Genomic DNA, 23,811 nt, shown 5'->3' with positions numbered 1-23,811 from the left:
TTGAGCAGAGGAGCCTGCTTAAGCCAGGCCCAGTCTCTTAACCCACAGAAACTGAGATTAAAAAATATATATGTGTTGTTTTAATCCACTGAGATTGTAGTCACTTTTTATACAGCAATAGAAAACTAATATAAAAGGAATGTTGCTCTGGGATAGTATCAAAGTGAATCCTGCCCAGAGCCCAAAGGGGCCCCAACAGCAGGAAATGTGTGGGGCTGGTCATCTTCTACAAGCAGAAGCTGACTGAGAATTGGAAGCAGCCTGCCCAAGGACAACATGAACAGCCCATAGTATCCCAGGGGCTGCAGAGAGGTACCTGATGATGGTGGTCTCCAAAGAACTCACAGGTAGGGAAAGACTCAGGTGAACTGTCTGCCAAGACTATAGCACTTCAAAGCCACCTAAACCCAGGAAGAATTTCCTATTCCCTAAGCCAGTGATGTGTTAATAAAACAGCTCTCCAAGGGCAGGGAGGGGGAAGCCTTGATCTGAAATATTTGCCAGTCTCTGTGGTGTAGATACACCCACCATGACTAATCTCAAGCTACCAGCAGTTTAACAACCAGCTTATAACATTCCTGATATTTAAGTGGCTCTCAGGAGGCAATACTTTCACACATCACAACCACCTCCATTTCCTCATGCCTTCTCTTCCACCTTCTACCCTGAGGAATCAGCCAGCCTGAAGGAGTGGGGCAGAGAGCAGAAGCCTGCCCTTCCATAACAGATCTGCGGCTGGGAGGGAGAGGAGAAGGGACTTCTCCTAGAATGGAAATGGAGTGCTGGTTCATACCTTGGACTAGACATTTAGAAATTTGAGACTTCTTGTGACTTAAACTGCCTATTCTACCAGAGTAAGTAAAAGTTCATGGGATCTTCCCACATTTACACACACACACACACATACACAAACACAGAGAGAGAGAGAGAGAGAAATACAATGTGGTCACAAATTAATTTTCTCTGTAGGTTAACTATCCAAGACACAGATAAAAATTGCAGAGCTAATGTTTTCTTTTTTAAAACTGCTTTTAAATATTCGCCTCGTTTCTCAAGAAAGCCTTAATGTCTGAGGTGCCTTGTATATTCTTAAGTTCTAAATAGAAGAATGAACAGTTAAATGACTGAGTGAATTTGCTTTCCTAATGTGCTTCTCTGTTTGAAAGCTGCTGCTGATGCTCAGGAAGCCCAGGCGTTAATGCTGCTCGCCTATGAAGGCGAGCATGAAGGTGCAATACTGTGAGGAATCTCAGGAGAACGCCAGGGGAAAATCATGAAATTTTAAAAGCAGTGAGAACTGAGTGCCTTTGCATACCTAAGTGGAACTGACAGCTAAATGGGAAGAGACACAGGAGCTAAGCATGAATATTTGCTCCAGGAAACTCACAGGGTACAACAGAGGAAAGAAACTTAAGCCTTGGGTGGAGTTAGACCTCTGGGGTCAAGATGAATCTGTTTGCATTATTTCCACTGGATTTCCACCCAGAAGCTCTCTGGTGAGTCATCTGGGAGCAGTTTGTGCAGTTGCTAAGGGTTACCCTTCTTTCAGAATATTCTCCCAGGGATGGAGGCCCTGACATTTCGCTCCCTGTATGCTAAGTTCGGGAAGAGTAGCATTTAGTTATATATCAAACAGCTAGACAGGAGTACCACAGGGCAGATGTTCTTTGTATCACATTATTATGGTACTTCTTCTCCCTTCTGATATGGTTTGGCTCTGTGTCCCCACCAAATCTCGTCTGGAACTGTAATCCTCAGGTGTCCAGGGAGGGACCCATTGGAAGGTGATTGGATAATGGGGGCGGTTTTTCCCATGCTATTCTTGTGATGGTGAGTGATTTCTCACGAGATCTGATGGTTCATAAGTGGAAGTTTCCCTTGCACACTCTCTCTTTCCTGCCATCTTGTGAAGAAGGTGCTTGCTTCTCCTTCGCCTTCTGCCATTATTGTAAGTGTCCTGAGGCCTCCCTAGCCATGTGGAACTGTGAGTCAATTAAACCTCTTTTCTTTATAAATTACCCAGCCTCAGGTATTTCTTTATAGCTGTGTGAAATGGACTAATACACCTTCATTAATTCTACTCAAGTGACACTCTGGCAAATAAACAGTTTAATAGAAGGAGCACCACAGTAATAAGTTTCTGACATATTTATATCTTCGTAGAATTTTTGGACTACCCTTGCTTTTAGCTGCTCACCTTAATTCTCCCTTCATGGAGAAAATAGAAGCAGTTAGAGGAAAATATCCGCAGGCTTCTACCAAAGTATCTACCTACATTCTCCATGTTCCCATCTCTTCCATAGATGAAATTTCCGTTTTCCTGTGAGACCCACCCACCCTTTATGTAATAGATCCCATCCCTTTTGCCTAATGGAGAATATCAATCCACCAATTCTCCTTTCTATCTCCAACACCATTCATTTTACACTGTCTGTTGGGTCATTCTACCAGGACTCAAACATGCTATTTTTTGTCTTACCTAAATAGAAAAAAAAAAACTACACACACTCGTTTGGCCTCACCTTCCCACCAGCTCCTGCCCCATTCCTTTGCTCCCCTTAGCAGCAAATCACCTGGCTGTCTAGTTTCTTTCCTCAAATTCCGTCTTGAATCCACTCAATCAGGCTTTTGCCCTTACCATTCCACTGAACTGTTCTTGACAAAGTCATCAGTAATAGCCATATTACTGAATCCATTGGTCAGTGCTCATTGATTATCTTACTTGATCTGTCAGGTCAGTATGTGCCAAAGCCTGTCATTCACTCTTCCTTAATACAGTTACTCTGTGTGGTTTCCAGGACAACACATTCCTGGCTTTCCTTCTTCCTACCAGGCTGCTTCTTTTCAGTCTCCTTGATTAGTTCTTCTGCTTCTCCCTGATGACTTAGTGTTGGAAAGAGCCCCAAGACCCAGTCCTTGGCCTCTTCTCTTTGCCAGCTACCCTCCCTCCCTTGGTGATCTCTAGTCCTATGACCCTTATGCATCATTTACATGCTGATGGCTCCTAAATTTATATCTCCAAGGCAGATCTCTCTCCAAATTTCTAGGCCCATATAGCCAATTGTCTCCTCTGTATCTCCACTTGGAGCTTAACTTCTCAGACTTAACATTTGAAACTGAGCTCCTAATCTTCCTTCCAAAGCTGCTCCTGTCTGCAATCTTCTCCATCTCTGTGGGGTAATTCCATCTTCTAATTGCTCAGACCAAAGACCTTGGAGTTATCCTTGACTCTTCTTTTCCCCCCACATCCCCTCGCAACAAATCAGGAGATCATGCTGGCTTTACATACAGAATATATCAAGAGTGACTACTTTCCACCACCCCTGCTGCTCCCAGGACGGTCCCAGTTGCTGTTCTCTCTCATCTGGGTTACTGTAATAGCCTCCTAGTCTCCTGGCATCCACACTGTTGCCCCCTAGTGTCCTTTGCAACACAACAGCCAGTGATTCATTTGAAACAAGTTGTTATCCTCTGCTCTCATCATGCCACAGTACTCTAGCCTGGTGTGACAGAGCAAGACTCTCTCTTTTAAAACAACAACAGCAACAAAAACCTACAGTCCTACAAATTCCCTACCAAGACAATTCTTTCCTCAAGGGAGGCCAGTACAGGTTCTTCAAGCCAGGGGAGATGCTTCCTCTGTTAAAGAAGAAAATCTAGTTCTACTGGTAATGTAAGATGAATTCAAAAGTTCAATTTCTTCAGCTACATTAGAGTTGACTTGCATGTTCTCATCCCAGTTTTCAGGGTCACTGCTTCCCAAATAATGCTGAAATTTCAACGCAAGATATCCTGAGAGGTTTTGAGTTCAATTTACTACTTCTGGGCACCATATTAATTATATCATATGGGTTTCACTGTGCAATGTTTTTGTTTTTATTTTATTATTATTATTATTATTATTATTATTTGAGAGTTTTTTTTTTTACACCCAGACTGGAGTGTAATGGTGCTGTCTTAGCTCACTGCAACCTCTGCTTCCCAGGTTCAAGAGATTCCCCTGCCTAAGCCTCCCAAGTAGCGGGAATTACAGGCGCTCACCACCATGCTCAGCTAATTTTTGTACATTTAGTAGAGATGGGATTTCACCTTGTTAGCCAGGCTACTTTCAAACTCCAATGTTTTTTCTGTTGTTAATTTTTCCATAGTTTGTAATTTCGGGTTTGATATGCCTGTTAAACCAAGAGATATGTGAAAGAGTGCTTTTAAATCTTTAAATGTTTATATTTAAAAAAACTCAAATCTTGTTAACGTCTACTTTTGTTGCACTGTTGTAAGATAATATGTTGTGCATGGTCTCTTCTTGAACATGGTGAGATTTTATTCGAGGTCTAATACATGGACAATGTTTATTAACTGCCCCTGTGTGTTTGAAAGAAAATGCATTCTCAACCTTTTTTTTTTTTTTTTTTTAAGAGACGGGGTCTCACTTTGTAGCTCAGGCTGGAGTGCTAGTAGTACAATCATAGCTCACTGCAGCCTCAAACTCCTAGGCTCAAGTGATCTTCTTACCTCAGCCTCCCAAGAAGCTGGAACTAAGGCACATACCACCATGCCCAGCTATTTTTTCTTTTTTTTTTTCTTTTTTTTTTTTTTTTGTAGAGACAGGAGGTCTCACTATGTTGCATAGGCTGGTCTCAAACTCCTGGCCTGAAGTGATCTTTTCACCTTGGCCTCCCAGAGTTCTGGAATTATAGGCATGAGCCACCCAGCCACATTGTCTACTTTTAGAGCTGGTTGTTATGTTAATTTTATCAAATTCCCTCTGGATTTACATATTTTGTGTTGATTTGTCCACTTCTGACCAAAGTATATTAAAGTTTATACTTGTGGATCTATAAAACAAACAAAAAACATCTGTAGTGGTTCCCATCACATCCAGAGAGAAAGCCCAAGTCCTATAGTGGCTGCAAAGTCCTCACTGCCTCAGTTACTCCTCTGGCTTCTTTTCCTACTCTTCTCCTAGCTTACTGATCACTTCATTCCTCACAGTGAGGCCCCCTCACAGCTCCCCAAATGTCACCATTGCTCTTTCCCTCTACTTGGAATGTCCCACCACCCCACCCCATCCCCACTTCAGGATCCACTGAGCTAAATCCCTTACCTCCTTGGAATCAAATCTTACCTATTCAGAGGGGTCCACCCTTTCACCCTATTTAATATGCAACTTCTCCATACCCCCAAGTGGCTGGTCCAACCCATCTTACCCTGCTCTTTTTTTTTTCTTTTTTTCCATAGCATTTATATCACACTCTAACATACTGTGCAATTTACTTATTTTGTTTATTCTTTAAGGTCTATCTTCCCTAACTTAATGTAAAATTGATTAGAGATCAATATTTGTCTGTTTTGTTCACTAATGTGAACTAAAGCTCTAGAACTTCGCTCGGTACATAGTAAGGGCTTAATAAACACTTGACAAACTATTTTAATAACCTATTCTTATACCAAGGCTTCATTTTGGATCATTTCAGGAAATGTTGATTGCATTCTAAGACTTTTCTCAATCCTCTATTGGGAAAAGTAAATAAGCTCTACATTAGCAATAGGTCTTATTACAAGATCATATCACAATGCCTCTACCTTTTACTTATTTGATTTAAAACAATAATTGAGGCCACCTAAAATTATGCCATTGCTTCTCGAAAGATTCCCCATGGTCAGTGTTTCTAACTGCTTTTTGGCTAACTGTCCTTATTGAGAATCCTCAACAATATGTACATACATCTATTTTCCTTCAATTTCAGAGAGTCCAAGGAACTCCTGACATCTCTTCATAAATCTCATGGAGCCCAGTAAGAGGCTTCATGCACACATACACTCACAGAGACATACACATACACACATGGCCTATCTAATTTCAATCTTACTTTACTCGTATGTTTTTTAAAGATCTCTGTAACATTTTTCCAAGTTGGGTGTTTTGTTTTCTTTTTTTCCTGTTTATTGAAATAACCTTGCAGTGTTCCTGTTTCCCAAGAAGCTTGCAAGTATAGGTTGACCATATGAAAATCCTGCTGGAAATGTATCATGTGCAAATTTTCACTTCAAAGCAAATGGAAGGCAAAATGATGTGGAAATAATTCCCTCACTCATAAATATTTAATAAGCCTTTAGAGTCACTGAAATCAAGTGGCAAACTTACAATATACTATGTTTAAAAATAAAATACATGGGTTTCATGCAATTCTTTAAGTGAAAAACTATTCAATATATCAATTTTATTCCTTATACTCAGGATCACTTCAGTCTTATTAAGTAGTATATTCCTCTTTTTTTTTTTTTTTTTTTTTTTTTTTTTGAGATGGAGTCTTGCTCTGTTGCCCAGGCTGGAGTACAGTGACATTATCTCACTGCAACCTCTGCCTTCCAGGTTCAAGCCATTCTCCTGCCTCAGCCTCCCATGTAGCTGGGGTTACAGGCATGCATCACCATGTCCAGCTCATTTCTGTATTTTTAGTAGAGACAGGGTTTTAGCATGTTGGCCAGGCTGGTCTTGAAGTCCTGAATTCAAGTGATCCACCTGCCTCAGCCTCCCAAAGTGCTGGGATTTCAGGTGTGAGCCACCATGCCCAGCCAGTAGTATATTGTTTATTATAAAAGATAATTCCGGCTGTCTATGGTATCTGAGGAATGTTCTCTATAAAAAAAATTTAGAAGTCTATATCAAGGAAATGTCATAGGCAAGCTCTGTTTGTCCTGTAGACAAGTAATTTTGCAATACCTGGAGTATTTAAAAATATCCTGTGGCACCTGACAATTATGCAGCTTCCTTGGCTCCACCACAGTCCTGCTGAATCTGAATATCCCAGGTGGGGCCCAGCCACATATATTTTAAAAAAAAAAATCCAGATGAGTTTTTCAAGATAAGTTGAGAAACACCGCAAAAACAGTGGGAAGCCATGCTTTTTGTTTTGCTTTTTAGTTGTTATTTTAGAAAAATTGTTGATTTGTAGAAATGTAGCTAAGATAGCATAGAGTTTCCATATGCCTTTCACCCAGCTTTCCCTAATCTTAATATCTGCTAGACCCACAGAATATTTGTAAAAAACTGAAATTAACATTGGCACATTACCATTAACTAACTACAGATTTAGTTCACATTTCACCACTAATGTCCTTTACTTTCAAGGGGTCTAGTCCAGGGTATGACCTTGCATGTATTCATCGTGCCTCCTTAGTCATTCAATCTGTGAAAGTTCCTCAATCTTTCTTGTTTTTACTGGCCTTGACACTCTTTAGGAGTGTCAGATATTTTGTACAACATCCCTCAATTTCGGTGTGTCTGAAGTTAATTCTTAAGATTTGGGAAAAGAATCCCTGAAATGATTAAATATTAGAGTGAGGTAGAAGGAAGACTTGAAGGACTCTGATGTTTTAAGATGCAATAGACCTGTCAACAGTGAGAACATTTACCAATGTCCATGAAAAGCACAAATGAAAAGACAGGCTTTAGAAAGAAGATAACGGTTTTAGCTCTGGCTGTGCTGAGTTTGAGGTGCTTCAGGTCTTCCAGCTAAAGCAGTTCCATACTTATTTGGAAGTCTGTGTCTGGTGCCTAGATGAGAAGATCAAGCTGGAGGCAGGAATTGTAGAGAAAATGGTGGAGCTCAAGCCAAGAGATTGGGTGACATCACTCAGGGGGACTTGCAAAGCTGATGAAAGGAACAACAAATATGTTGGAAATTCAGATAACATTTAAGATTTGGGCAGGGAAAGAGGTACTAGCAAAGGAGACAGTGAGGAAAAAAAGTAGTTCAAGAGCTAAGAAGAGAACCAGATATGTGTAGTGTCTAGAAAGTAAACATAGCAGACAGTTCTGAGAATGGGGTGCTGCTGTCATAAAAAATAAGAAAATTTCCAAAGGACCAAAGGAGATGAGGACACTAAGGTAATAAATGTCACCCCTCCTTCTAAGAATGTGAAGGTGAAAAGAAACCAAAAACATGGTGTGGTATCTTGAGCAGAAGTTATGGTAGAAAAGAGGTATTATTTCCTTTCTTTCCTCATTAGGATCAGGGAGACTGAGAAGCCAAAGGGTTGGAGGTGAGAAGGCTCAGAAGGCTGACAGAAATCTGACCAGGACAGTTGTGTCTCTTGACTTTCAAGTTACCTTTATAGCCCAAAAGCTTAGGGAGGAATAATTGTGCAATGAGAAAAAAAAAAAAAAGGAAATTCTTACTGTGGGTTCGGCAAAAGCAGAGCTAACAGAAGATACTGTGAGCTTTCACAATTTACACGTAGGGAATAAAAGAGAAAATAATAAAGAATGTCATTTATTTAAAAGGTTTAGTGTTTGGGGAAGATTTTGTCATACAAAATTGAAGCTATCATTTTAAAATCTAGGATTACTTGAAAAAAAAAAAACATAAGAATACAACTTTATGCTTTTTACCCATGATACAGTTTTTGAAGTCAGTCAACCTATAATGTTCAAGTGGTTCAAGAATAATAATACAACGTGTTTCCTGAGGGTCTCAAATATGAAACGACCTTGACTATGGATGAAACTCCAGTTAGCCACTATAATTCTGTAAGCAACATCTAAATATCAAAAGAAAAATTGACATTTCATTCTTCATGTGGGAGTAAAGGTTTTAATCTTGTCTGAACTAACAACAACTGATTCATACACTTTATAGAAGAACATATTGAAAACATAAATAATACTGAACTGAAATATAGACTGTTTATTTATTAAATGGCTCTTTAAAAAACAATGATGTGAGTTACAGAAGTCTACTCTTCCCTTTTGTAGTGCAACTTGGAATTTCTTTTGATGTGAACAAATATACATTTATTTACAAGAAAAAAGAAATATTTAAATTACATTTACTTTTTAAAATTAAGGTACAAACACTGGTTTAAATCAAACCTCAACTGAACACAAATAGAAATTCTTCTCTACACGCCTCACTTACTCTACTATACGAGTCCATACTTTATTATGATGGAAGTATGTTCTGTACAAGAGCCTCCATGGTGAGTAGTGAGAGGTAGAGACTTGAGTCTAATTCTAGTTCCATTGCCAAGTGGCAAACCACTACCTTCTCTGGATTTCAGTTGAAATACATTTTGCAGATTTTTTTATTGCTGTCTCCTATATTAAACACTGTCTCCTGTATTATGTTAATCCATTCTCATTTCCAGGAAGCAGAGAGATAAAATTTTCTAATGCAGAGATTAAGGCAAAAAGAAGTTCATTGACTGACAGGAGTTTGAGACCAGCCTGGCCAACATGGTGAAACCCCATCTCTACCGAAAATACAAAAATTAGCCAGGCATGGTGGTGCATGCCTGTCATTCCAGCTATTCGAGAGGCTGAGGCACAAGAATCGCTTGAACCTGGGAGGTGGAGGTTGCAGTGAGCCGAGATCACGCCACTGCACTCCAGCCTCGGCGATGGAGTGAGACTCCATCTCAAAAAAAAAAAAAAAAAAATTAGAAGTTTATTGACTGAGTACAAAGAACAAAGACATCAAGAGAAATGGAGATGAAACACAAGCTGTCAGTCAACACCAGCATTGTACATTGTGGCTAACAGGATAGGCTCTGCACTGCCAGAGTTCAAATCCAGCCTTTGTCACTTACTGGCTAGAGCCCTAGTGTGAGTTATTTAACTTCGTATTCCCATCCCAAAAATGAGGTAATTATAGATTTTACTGCTTAGGGTTGTTGTGAGGATTCAAGGAGTTAATATGAAAAAATGCTTACAAGAAAATGATAAATATAAGAAAAATGATCGTACATGAAAAGACAAAAAACTAACTTTCCATATTATTTGCACTAGCTTTCTTATATTTAATCTTCAATGGCTTCAATGTCTTGCAATAGGAACATGTTAGTCAAACATGGCATAGATTGAACTACTGCTCAAAAAGACACTCAACCAGGGGCAGGTTAACGTTCGAAGTGGCTTAAAGATTATACAACTGGGGAGGCCATCTTTAAGAAACTGAAGACAGAATGATGAATTATGAATGCAACAGGGCCACTGCCTGCCAGAATCCAGGCACTTATGCAGCCCGAAGCCCAGGCATCATCAGCCCCCGGGTACAGCCACCTCTGCGCTCCTCCTTCACATTATACGCACAGCATGTTGCAGTGACTTGGAAGCTCTCTTGGTACCCTTGCTGTAAAACAGAACAAATGTAAGAATTCTGCTACACATTGGCTACGGCATAAGCCTGACTCCACTGAGAGGTTCTTGGACCCTGTAAGACTCAAGGCTGAGAGACTCCCAGAATGCTTGAAGTTGGAAGAGACCCACTAGATGCTTTTATTATTAAAGCATGCTCTACGTGCAGGCCCAGAGGCCGGCTTTGTAATTCCTGGGTCCTGAAATCCAGAAAAAGCAGGCGGGAGTTGTGAGGCTGCCAAAGAACAGGGCCCCCAAGCAGCTGCCTGTGGTGTGTGTGTGTGTTTAGAGCCAGCTTTCTCAGACAGTGCTTGGGGAGGGCTCAAGTTACTGAACTCCTGGGAGAAGTTAGCCTGTTATTTATTCCAAAAGAATATAGCTGAGGAGGGAAAAGATAGAGGATGGGGTAAGAGAGAGGGAAGCAAAATATATTTCCTGTCTGTCCTCTTGAAAGGCAATGAGACATTGTCCCTAATGGCTTCACTCTGAGAGAGACAACACTCCCTGAGGACTCCACTGTTAGGCAGTGAGCAAGAGCTGAGCCTTTGGAGAAGAGAAGCATATGAAGGCAAACAGCCAGTGAGATAATTTTATTTTAATTGTTCTTGCAAACTATCCAAAACTTCTGCAGTGTATTTGTCTACATTAATCAAATTTTATATACTAATAGAATTTCCTTTCCTTAGGGTGGAGGGGTGAGGGAATGGTGTTGTAGAAGAAGAAAAAGAATATTATAATTATCTTTATAATACATCTATAAAACTCCTTCTCTTTTGTGGCAGGCAACAAAGTTTAGTGATTAGCATGGGTTTTGGGTGCTGGGCCTGGCTCCATCACTTTTCAGCTGCATCCTGGACAAAGGGTAGCCTTTCTTTTTTCTTTTTCCACCCAGGCTGGAGTGCAGTGCTATAATCATAGTTCATTGCAGCCGGGAACTCCTGGGCTCAAGTGATCCTTGGGCCTCCCAAAGTGCTGGGATTACAGACAGGAGTCACACCATTTTTAATTTCAGTTTCCTTATAAGCGAAACAGAAAGAAACATGGTACCTACCTCACAACAGTGGCAGGAAGATCGAATAAGACAAACCAAGCTCCTGGCAAGACACCTAGTATCTACTAAGTGCTCTAAAAGTGTAGCTATTATTATTTCCATTATGCATGACTTGATCTTTTCTTAATCCAATCACTTAACCGATCAGAGGAAATGTGGCCTGAAATTTTCTGGATAGTAGCAGTTACTAAACCGTTTTTATTCTTCATTATTCATTTGTTTCTCAAATTGTAGACTTATTCTATTAATTTTTAAATATAAAAAGTCACCCACTAAAGGCCCCCAAGTTGAACAATTCTATAAGCTATGACTGAAATTACTTTAAGAAATGATACCCTGGAAAAGAACACAATGTTTGAAAATTTGTCATTAACATCTTATTAAAGCTGTTCTGTATGTTTGAGTTTCAGCCTTCCTAAAATCTGTCCTTGGAAGGACATCCGGACTTAGAGCAGAAACAGAAAGTGTGGTCCTTGGCCTCTGAGGAGCTTATAATTTAATAGAGCAACTGGCTCTCCACCGCATCACATAAATAAACATAACAGAAGCACATAAGCAAACATTTATACATAGCTGAGCACAGCTGCATAGGTTTACACAGGTGCTAAATAGCATATCAGGGAAAGAAAAATTAAGAAAGTGAAGATTATTACATGCTTGACAACTAGAATACAGATCAATGTAAGTTTTGAAAGGCTTCATTGGTGCTACATACAGTTAACCACTGAACAACATGGGTTTGAACTTTGAGAGTTCGCTTCTACTGGGATTTTTCTCAACCAAACACTAACAAAAGTACAGTATTAGCCAAGAAGAGGGATGGGGAATGTATCCTGGAACCAATCCCCCATGTATACAGAAGTGTGACTGTAGTATGTTGAGGCTAAGGCAGTTCAAAGTTTAGTGAAGCAAAAAGAAATTCCAGATTATGGAAAGAACAGTAATAATGGATTAAAAATAAGTGAGGTTGAACTATTGATGACAATTATTTATAACTAACATATTATAACTAACATTTGAGCCCTTCCGATACCAAGAATTCAGCTTTACATAAATTATCTCATTTAAGTCTCACAACAACCCAATAAGATTTTGTCATTGTTAAATTTTACAGATGAGGAAACGGAGGCTCAGGGAAATTAAATGGCTTGACCAAAATTCATGTGTAAGTGTCAGCAAGTGCCTATACTGGGATTTGAACCTAAGTCTGTCTGACTCCAAATCGGCACTCCTAAGCTATTACTCCACTTCCCTGCTTCATACACCAGAAAAGTAAGAGACACAAATGGGGCTATTTGAAAAACAAACAGCAGAATGAACAACTAGTTAATATGCCCCTTCAAGGCCCAAATGAAGAGCATGATTGGACCAGACTGTGTGGAATAGGACAAAGAGGTAGGAGTGAGAAAGAGGAGCCTCTGGATGAGCAGAAGCCAGTAAAGGGACACCAATGGCACATATCCATCTTCCAACTAAAGCATTACAGACTCTTTTTTTTCCATCACTGAGCAAGTTGCTTTGACCCACACACTCCCTAAAAACACTGCAGCATCATCACACCACACAGTGGAAGACATCTCATCCCAAATATGCACATAGATAACCAGAGAGACTACTGGTTATCCACTTGGTGACCTGGCCAACTGGCAACTGAACTGGAAAAACATCTGCTGACCTAAAAACTATTCTACCAGGCCTCTCAATGAGTTCCCTGTAAAACATTCTCTGTTAACCTACTCATTAGTATGAGTGAGTCTTTGGGAAAAGAGGTACCTGGACTCAAGTCCAGGCTCTAACACCTACTGGTTCTGTGACCTTGAACAAGATTCGTATGTGTGCTAGGCATCATTTGTAATGTATGCATAATAATTCTATCCTAGGGTTATGGGGAGGATTAACTGAGATGATACATGAGAAACAGTCCAGTGCTTGGGCTCTAATAAGTGCTCAAACAGATTGGCTGTTGTTACTTAAAAATTATGACAAGTAAAGCCCTTTATAAGCTCTTCAAAGCAGTCAAAGATATCCATTTTTACTTTACTACTGAAACCAGCAATGTGATTCTTATATTAGAGACATAAAAATCTGGCATTTAGGGCATTTGCATTAGACAAGTATATTTTTGCTTGGAATAGCACTATATATTCATGTGAGATAAAGAACTATCTAGATTGCCATACATTGGAACTCCAGTAACCAAATCCTATAGCTGCTGTGGTCTAGGGTGGCTGGCTACCCCTGCTAATTTAAACGTTTTCTCTCAGGCTATTGGTTTCCTTCTGGCTTCCTATGATGCTATCTCAGACACAATTGCAACCAGGTTTGCAGTGCGGTTTAATGACACATTTCGTGAGGTTTTGTTTTGTTTTGATGTTGCTCTGTCAAAATTATGTGGGGGATAAGGGAGTGCAATCTATTGCAGCTGTTTGTTATCACTCAGATAAGCCTGAGAAGCTTCCCAATTAACCTTAGTGTGTCATAAAGCCAATCAGTACATGAAAACAAGAATTTCTCATTTACTGAAATGATATTTGCCTTGTAATTGCTGTCTGGGAATGTTGAACCAAGTAGAAAACATTAAGGAAATTGCACTCCTCCCCACAAATTTAAGCTTGGTGATTGTTAAAAATAAAAATAAAAAAGACCAAGAATACTGTAGTCCCAGCTACTCAGGAGGCTGAGAGAGGAGAATTGTTTGAACCCGGGAGGCAGAGATTGCAGTGAGCCGAGATCATGCCACTGCACACCAGCCTGGGCGACAGAGTGAGACTCCATCTCAAAAAAAAAAAAAAAAAAAAAAAAGACCAAGAATATTATTTGGTAGTCTAAGCTGTTTTGTGTTGGTTTCAAGGCACCACATGTCTTTTGATGTAAAATGATATACAAAAACATGCTTACAGCTTAAAACCTGAAATAAATTTGTGGAGCATATTAATGTTTTCATCAATCCTGGTAATGAGGTATAACAAATTAATCTGGAAAATGTATTTTCCTTACATAAATTTTGGTAGGTATACAGCAATATCGCATTGTGGTTTTTAACTGCTTTTTGCCAATACACAATACTTAAAAGATATCAGAAGAGAGTTGATTGATTGCCAAATTGTATGGATGAATTTTCTCCTCTCGTCTGGTAGTTCTCAATCTTGGTGTTCTATTAGAATCACCTGAGAAGCTTTAACACCCAGAGCCCAGGCCACACCTCAGACCAATTAAATACAAACCTCTTGAGGTGGACCCAGGCATCATTACTTACTTGTTAAAGTTCCTCAGGTAATTCCAGCATGCAGCCAAGGTTGAAGATCAATGCTGAATCTAATTTCTACACAGATACCAGAAATGTGACCAACCTCGAAACCCTTTGCTGGCTCCCCATCATCTGTACTGCAGATCTAACCCAGGCTCATTGGCAGGCTCTTCCCCACTGTCTCACATATTATGTTCTGTAGTCATGAATTATTTGAGGCTTGCCACGTATACCCCTATATATCATGAAAAATCCTTGCAGTTAGAACCTGAGAATACACATTTTTATCAAAGTACCCCAAGTGATTGTGAAGCACAATAACATTTGAAAGCAACTCTACCTCCACTAATTGGAAAGTGATTTACCCATTTGTTCATTCCTCTATTCCTCCTTTCTTCATGTATCCATCCATCCAACAAATATCTGTTGTGTACTTAATGTGTGCCAAGTGGATAGCTATGGTGCAGTGGTGGAAGGTCCTGGTAGACAAGAAAAAATGTGACAAGGTGGGTGGGGGGTAAGGAAAGGGGTCCAGGGAGCTCACAGGAGCAACACACCACCCAGCTGGAAGCTCAAGACCTAAAAGATGAGTAGGAATTAGCCAGGCAAAAAGAAGCAGGGGAAAATATAGTTTTCCTAAAACAAAAAGCAGCATGTTTAAAGGTTAACAACAAAATGACATAGCTTATTCAGAAAATTTTAAGAACTTTGGTATGGCTAGAGCAGGAATGGAAAAGACTAAAGATAAACATCAAGTATTTTAATTATATTACTTTAATGTCTCTTAAAAAAGTAATATTCATAAATAAGAATCAATGGCTGTGAATGAGTGAAGTCATTTTTTTTTAAGTAAACAGTAAATGCTAATTGCAGTCTGAAGCACTTTTGAAGACTCAGTTGGAAATAGCCCTCACCCCATTAAACTCTAAAACAGCATTTTTTTAAACTTCTGACCCTACCCAGGAGTGGTTAGCCTCAACTTCAGGGTCAAGAGATTTGCTTCAGGCACTTTCAGAATCAACTTGTATGGGAATGAAGTACTCTCTGTTAATCCAAGTGTTCATCTCTGACAGAGGAAATTGCTCTGCTCCCTAAATGACTCCAACACTTCACTTTTCAAATACATGTCAGCTGTGCTGCTGAGCATCCACAGCAGATGTCGTTCTGCTGCTTGAGTCAGCGACTCAGAGAGCCGCATTCCCAGTGCGTGTGTGTATGGGGAGGAGAGGCCGGGGGTGGATTAAGGCATAAGATCCAAATTGAAACAAGTAAAGTTCTTAAATCATTGTAGTATTCCATTGGAATGAAGAAAAATTTAAAAAAAGATGATTCTTCCACTGAACTGCAGAAGAAGTTATCAAGAAAACTAAAGAGGAAAAGAAAATAAGGAAAATTTAATTCTCAATGATTAACTGAAAAAAAGAAAAGGCACATCTCATCTCACTGGGGAACTTTGTTGTTCCAGAATGATTTTAAGTTCGCTTAGGGATATATTTTAATTATATTTATGTTTTGGCAAAATTTATGAGCTAAAGATCATTTCCTGAAAATAAGACATTTGTATAATCCCTGCCAACACTGGAGTAAATTTTACTTTATCAAGAAAAACTGCTCAGGCTCACAATTTTTTACAAATAAAATTAACTCTGGTGCTTTTGTGGGACTTTTCTCCTTCCTCTGGATCACTGATAGCAACAAAACCGAAGTGTTCACTTGTAAGTTCAGCACTGCAACAGGAGACCCTAACCTGGGTGTCCCCACTAACCAGCTATGAATTAGGACATGCTGTTTAAGCTCTCTACACCACTACATCACTGCAAAGGTTTTTGGTTTGTTTGTTTTCTGAGATGGAGTTTCGCTCTTGTTGCCCAGGCTGGAGTACAGAGGTACGATCTTGGCTCACTGCAACCTCCGCCTCCTGGTTCAAGCAATTCTGTTTCCTCAACCTCCTGAGTAGCTGGGATTACAGGTGCACACCACCACACCCGGCTAATTTTTGTATTTTTAGTAGAGACAGGGTTTCACCATATTGGCCAGGCTGGTCTCGAATTCCTGACCTCGTGATCCGCCCACCTTGGCCTCCCAAAGTGCTGGGATTACAGGCGTGAGCCACCGCGCCTGGCCCACGGCAAAGCTTTAAGACCCTTTCTGAATATGAGACTATGTAAACAGAGTAGCTATGGAGGCAAAATCTTCACATCAATTTGAGGGCATTTCAAGGACCACAGAGCAGAACATGGGAACTCAGGGATATCTTAGAAAATCTAGGGCACACAGTCACTGCTCCTACTCCCAAATGACTTACAATCCAAACTGTGTCGACATGGATGAAAATGAGGCCAAAGGAACAATCTTCCTTGAACATATAATAAACAGGGTTAAGAATTTATAGTCTCAACTAACTTCTTTTTTTTCACTGTCAACAATTTTCAAGTCCTTCAAAGCCTCTAAACTCTTCAATAAAAGGGAATCTTCAAAAGGCTCCTCCACCGGCCAGCTTCTCAAGCTACTCAATTTTGCCATTGTATGTAACAAAACTGAAAATAATTTGGCATGAAGTATGGTATTTAGGGATAAAAAACAAAACTCTCTCTTAAACAGAATTAAAACTAAAGAGGGGTGTGTGTGCGTGCATGTGTGTGTGTATATATATGTGTGTGTACTAGGAGAGGTCAGACTTGGAATACAACGCTCAGATTCTACCACATCCTTATGAAATATCTTAAGCCAATAACTCATTCCATTCATGACTGCCCTATTTGAAAGGAAATTCTGGAGAGGCCAGCCCTTATAACATCAGTCACCGGGGCACCTCCTTGAAGGCTGCTTAGAAGTAGCAGAGTCCTTTTCTCTTGCTATCCGTCCAGACTCACCCAACTTTGGCCCTTGGATTTTGTTGTTAGAATAAATGCAAAATGCCCTACAAATCATTGCCAACATTGAGACAACTGGTCTTCCCCAAATCTCCTATGTTATGTGTCTCTTCCCCACTCATCTCAAAAATTAAATAGAATAGGCAAGAAAAGCAGCAAATTTCAAACTATCATTTTACTCCCTCCCACGACCCACTCAGTCCTTAAGTCTTTGTCCTCTGCCCAAAACATATTTTGTTTTCTCCATCTTGTCATCTGGCAGCCAAGATTATTGAATGTGGTTTAAAGAAATAACACTATATTATGAAAACATCATTTTATCAAGACAGCTGACAATACACGTGAATGCATATATTCATTCTCTAGGTTGCAATGCCATTTTTAGGGCAGAGAAGGGGCTTGGATACAGTCTTTATTTATGCTATTTTTCAAATTTCATATGCTGTAGATAAAAGGCAAAGTTTGCCATTTTCCATTCTTGCAAGTTTATGAGAATTAGGGAGTACTTTCTCCATCCTGTGCTTTAACATGACTGAAAATTGCTTAACTCCCAAAAAGATTTTGATATTGTCAAGCTCCAAAAATAAAACATAGCTAATTAACAAGAATTCTTTTCAGAGGATGGTGTGGTACATTTTCAGGGTCTCGCTTGGTGAAGATGGGAAAAGTGATCCCTCACAAACACGGCGGCTGCAGGCCTTAAGCACTATCGTCTTTCTGCAAGTGTGAGCTTTCTCCCTGGCTCCCATATTAAGCCCTGGCATGTTTATAAGCTGGCTGTTCCTTCCCTGTCCATCCCGCCCTGTCTCCCTTACAAATGTAACTCCTCTCTTCCATAAGAATTAAGCTACAGGATGGTAAAAGGAAATGATTTCATTTGGGTGGAGAAGGGAAAAGATACAGCTTTAGTACAAATACTGTAAGGCAAATATGCTGTATAAGAAACACAGCTGCCGAGCCACAGGCTGAGTCTTGCTAAGTGGCAGGGCCTTGCTTTAGCTGTTTCTCCAAGGAATAGAACAGCACAGGGTGGGAAGCAGGAGGAGATGGAGCCAAGGTTTGCATCTTGGTTGCATGTTCGTAATTATCTTTATCCTGTAGTCCATTCCCTTTTTATTTTAGCAGAAACATTGCTCTCTAGAGGACTAGAGTGCTGTTCTGGCTGCTATAATTTCTCTCTCACAAACTGTAGAGAGGCAAAATGATGACTAACCTCCACCTTGGATTGTGCAAAATGTCTATTTCTTAGATTCGTGCATAATGTGCTGATTCTAAAATCTAATCTAAAACTATATTAAGAAAGTAAGACCCTTTTAAAAACTTGGATTTAAGATTCTGTCCAAAACCAGAAAAGTATGGTTAGTCCTCAGAGTGGGGAAATATTGCAAGTCACGTGCTAATTAAACTTACTCTTGCTCGTTCATCATTCAGCATGCTTCAGAGGAGGACGTGCAAAATATATTGAAATGGGCTGGGTTCCAGGGTCACAATCGCACACAGCATGGATGCTGGTGAGCTTCTGATGTGCAATAGGGGAAATGGAGTTAGCCTCTGTGCTTAGCAAGGCAACCTATTGGGGAGCTAAGATTTGGGGATGGCTGTGAATTTACCACTTTATGATACCATGCCCTTTCCTTCCCACTTCACCAAGGCACCATTGCAAACCTCCCTCTCTGTCCTCCTTCAGTGGTGCAGAGGCGAGGTAATTTAAAGAACAGATCTCCCACAAATTGACTCTTGGAAACCTCAGCTGCTAATTTACCTAAGTTTCTTCCTGGACCTTCCATTGGCCTTCTGATACAAATAATTAGATTAATTATAATCCTGTTTGCTGACACACTCTCATCAGCGATACATGTATGTCCTGCTTTTATTTACCTAGTTATCTATTTAATTTAATATTTTAAATAATTTAATAAGTGCCTATGAGACTATCGCTACCCTCTAAAAGTCTAGAGCTTTGGAAATAACCTACCTATATCCATATGGCTCCCCCTCATCTCAACCCCCACTCCCCATGAAATAACCTCATCCTGAATACAGGGTTGATCATTCCCTTGCTTTCCTTTTTTAAATTGTCTTATTACATCTATACACATTCCAAAATTCATATTTTTATTTCACTTGTTCTTAACTTTAAAAAAGAATAACATACCATAGGTATTCTTTGGGGACTTAATGTTTTTAACTTAATATTATATGGCTAAAATTAATCATTCATTTAGACGGTCATCTTCCTGTGTCTAAGCATTATCAGTTTCTTCACCCAGTATCCCATTGGCAGGGCATTTGGACTGTTTTGTGTTTTTGTTTTGCTATGAGCAGTATAATATTCTTATGCACATGTCCTATGAGGCATGTGACAGAGTTTCCATTGGGGATATACTTAGGAGTAGAACAGCTGGGCCACAGGGTGTGAGGATGTTCAGCCTCACAACATAATGTCAAACATTCTCAGGCAAGTGTGCTCCTTAGTTTACATTCAAAAAGGGACCCCATCCTAAAGAAGATGTGTCAGTGGCCAGTGCAGACTCTAAACAGTGGCCATCCAAGCATGGTGATGGGCCCCAGGTCACAGATAGCAGAGGGCTTTGCTAATTCTGGTGTGGAGGGGCTCAAAGTTAACATTGGAAGCACGTTGGTGAAGAGCTGTGTTTTGTGGTGTCTTTTATGATTAAGTTAGCTATTTCGTAAACTGAGGAAAGTTATTTCCATAGTGTGCAGGCTCAATCATTCTCAATAAATTCTTTTCTTGCTTTATGAACCTCCAAATTAAAACACTTTTCTAAGTATTGCTATGGTTAATCCTTGAACTGGGGGAGAGATGTGAGGGACACTAACATATGTAACAAAATTCTGGTATCTGAAGCCAGCGATTAGATAAATTATACTGTCTATAGATACTACCTTATAGACTTATGTGTGTATGTTACATGAACCACAATTATAATGATGCCCCTCCATTCCAGTTAAATAGAGGGAGCTATTTTCATTTTCAAGAAAGGCTCCAAATGGTGTATTTTTTAATCCTTGAATTTTATTTTTAAAAGTTTTCTCTCTTCTCCCTCCTGTCAAATTATCAAATATCACTTCACATTCTCTTATAATTATGTCTATTTTTCCCCCTTTGAAGTACTCTTCTAATACACTGTGGACTTAGAAACCACTAGCCAGGGCTGGGCATGGTGGCTCACCCAGCATTTTGGGAGGCTGAGGCGGGCAGATTGCCTGAGGTCAGGAGTTCAAGACCAGCCTGGCCAACATGGTGAAACCCCGTTCCTACTAAAAATACGAAAAAAAAAAAAAAAAATTCGCCTGGCGTGATGGTGTGCACCAGCTACTCAGGAGGCTGAGGGAGGAGAATAGCTTGAACCCGGGAAGCAGAGGCTGCAATGAGCCGAGACTGTGCTACTGCACTCCAGCCTCAGTGACAGAGCAAGACTCCATCTCAAAAAGAAAGAAAGAAAGGAAGCCACTGTTATAGTTGTGTGTAGCATAAGAGTAAACAGACTCTGATCAACAGTCTGAAGAGGATTTCTTCCAAGTAAAGTGAATTTCATGGACTTTATGACATACTTTTTAGGGTTAAAGGCTCCTTTTGCTCATGCTTTTGTTCCTAGTTGTGTTTTGGGTGAGAGAGTTTATTAAACAGCCAAATTCCAACTATTTAAGATAGTTGGGCAGAAGATTTAGACCACAGTTCAGGTTCTGTTTCAATTCTGACGTTTGATGGCTATGACTAAGCAACTACGTCATCCTTTATACCTCTCAGTTCATGCATCTATGAAATTAAACAGCCACCTCTCTTTAGGTATAGAAAGCCTTGATCCAGTAATGTATATAAATCATTCTGTTATGAAGACACATGCACGCATATGCTCATTGCAGCACTATTCACAATAGCAAAGATGTGAACTCAACCTAAATGCACATCAATAATAGACTGGATCAAGAAAATGTGGTACATATATACCATGTACACCATGGAATACTATGCAGCCATAAAAAAAATGAGATCATGTCTTTTGAAGGGTAACGGAGCTGGAGGCCATTACCCTTAGCTAACAAGAACAGAAAACCAAATACCACATGTTCTCACTTATAAGTGGGAGCTAAATAATGAGAAGACATGGACACATACAGGGGAGCAACATACACTGGGGCCTATTGGAGGGTGGTGGGTGGGAGGAGGGAGAGGATCAGAAAAATAACTAATGGGTACTAGACTTAATACCTAGGTGATGAAATAATCTGTACAACAAACTCTCATGACACAAGTTTACCTACATAACAAACCTGAACTTGTATCCCCTGAACTTGAAATAAAAGTTTTTTTTTTAAAGCCTTGATCATCATCGTGTACCTAAATCTTCCACTGCAAGGCCTTTCCCACCACAAAGCATTATCCCAAAGAATTAAGAATATCTTGGGGCATGTTGGCCTCTGCTTAGAAATCTCTAGAAAAAAAGTCTCAAGTTTCTAAGCCTTTCATTAGGCAAGGGGCCAAGAAGCTGGGCTTTCCTAACAAATATTCCACCTGGTACAATAACATCATGACAGGTCCTAAGGCAGATATATGGTTGAAGAGAAAAAAATCCAAAATATTGGATATCTAGATATCTTCCAAGTTTTGCTTAAACTATTATATAAAGTATTATTGTGTTTAAGTGGGTAAAATGAAGGAAAAGGACAAAGAGAGCAGCATATATTTTTAATGATCTTTGACTAAATTTTGCCATACCAGATGATGGCAAACTCAATATGGTATATTGCAAATATGCCCAGAGACTTATCCACTTCCTTGCCCTTGCTCGCACATTGAAACTTGCCCTCTTATTTCTGTTACCTGCCTCAACCATGTGAAGAGGTCCATGTTAGCCTTCTGGAGAATGAGAGAACTTCTGAAGGAGAACCAACTACCCCAGCTGACAGCCAGCCTACCCACAAAAGCAGAGCCACTAGTGAACCCGCAGCTGACTTCAGTCATACGTGAAAGACCATACAAATTCAAAGAACCATCCAGATGAGCCCAGCCTAAATTGCTGACCCCAGAAAAAATGAACTAAATAAATGGTAGTTATTTTAAGCACTATGTTTTGGGTGGTTTATTACTCATACATTCAACATCCATTCTCCCTCCTTTCTTGCTAGCAGAGTGCAAATTAATTCAAGTAATTCAAAGGATAGTGACCTAATTCCCTTCTCTAAGACTAGGTCTTGATTGATCTAAGCCATCGATCTATTGTCTTGTTTGTGGCACATTGCCTAAGCCATTGATAGCTACAGGCTGTAACTGATCTATTATCATTGCTTAGTGAGTAATGAGTAGTGACCCCTTTTGGCCAATGAAATCTGAGGGTTGGTCTGCTGGAGGAATGGATACTTCTCTGCTTCTAGATAATGTCAAGTCTGGCTGTGAGACCTGGAACTGCTGTAGCCATTTTGTTCCCAGCCTAAGAATAAAACCAACATATAGAGGAAAGAACCCAAAGATTCTCAGAAGAGCAGAGCTGGAGCTCTAACATCCTGTGCTTATGCCACTTCCAAGCCTCTTGTTACAGAGAACCTGAATTTCCCTGTCGTCCATGCCAGTGTGAGTAGGAGTGTTCAGTTTCTTGCATTCTAACCGATACTTTGCCTTCCCTGGGCACTCACTTCCTGTACAGCAGAACATGCCACCTGGCAGCTAGAAATGTGTCACTTGCATTAAACATTTTACAGCTGTTGCATAAAATTCATATCATTTGTTAAGAGAAATAGATACAAATGAGATAGCTATTTTTCTTCTTTTCATACATTTTTATCTTATTACATTTTGTGAATATTATCTGATGTGAAAAGAAACATAAAATAATGCCATAGTATCAATGAATATCATTTCTAGGCTATAATTTAGAGCTACATATCGGCTAATGTAGATATAACCAAAGTCAGTTCTAGGACCTAAAAGAAAGTATAAGATATTGTTTATCTATGTCAGCTTGTACTTAACTTTTTATAGAATCCAAATGTATCAGTGTGTTTGAATAATTTTGGAGCACAGTGTTTTTTTACTTGATGATACATGGAAATAGTGACTCTTAAAGGAAATTAATATATACCACTTAAAAGACACCTATTTTTAAAACCCAAGCAGGACCACATTATAGACAGAGTGAGATGTATGATGAACACTTAAAAGAATTTTGAGCCAGAGTGATACTGAGTAAGCACAAAATTGTTTTAACCCATTTCTAAATGCCTGTGCATCTGTAATTACTTTTACACCAATTATGAAACTCACTTGCAATGAACTGCATGGATGTTTACTGTCTGGAATCAGCAACAATGTCAGGAAGAAGCCCACCACCCATTCTGCATGGCTTTCACCAGATCTTGCCCTTTCATATAGCTTCTTTCTGAATAAATTCAGTGAAATGATACATCAAAATGCGGTTTTAGAGAACGACATTTTTTCTATGCATGCATTTACCAAGATATATTCCTTAACTTCCTGAGAAAC

General features: G+C 39.6%; 2 long non-coding RNA genes across 2 annotated transcripts in view; one reads left to right on the top strand and one right to left on the bottom strand.

Moving 5' to 3' along the window:
* The window catches only part of LOC129039580 (uncharacterized), a 68,247-nt gene that overhangs the window by 6,914 nt on the left and 37,522 nt on the right, over positions 1 to 23,811 (bottom strand). The gene's annotated exons all lie outside the window — the stretch shown is intronic.
* On the top strand, positions 614 to 22,395 carry LOC134739747 (uncharacterized). Its single transcript, XR_010126761.1, has 2 exons — positions 614 to 854; positions 22,175 to 22,395. It is a non-coding gene; the product is annotated as an uncharacterized LOC134739747 (long non-coding RNA).

This window comes from Pongo pygmaeus, chromosome 5, assembly GCF_028885625.2.
Source record: "Pongo pygmaeus isolate AG05252 chromosome 5, NHGRI_mPonPyg2-v2.0_pri, whole genome shotgun sequence".
Taxonomy (NCBI): Eukaryota; Metazoa; Chordata; class Mammalia; order Primates; family Hominidae; genus Pongo; species Pongo pygmaeus.
Note: the sequence above shows the minus strand (reverse complement) of the source record. Positions and strands in the feature narration are given on the sequence as shown.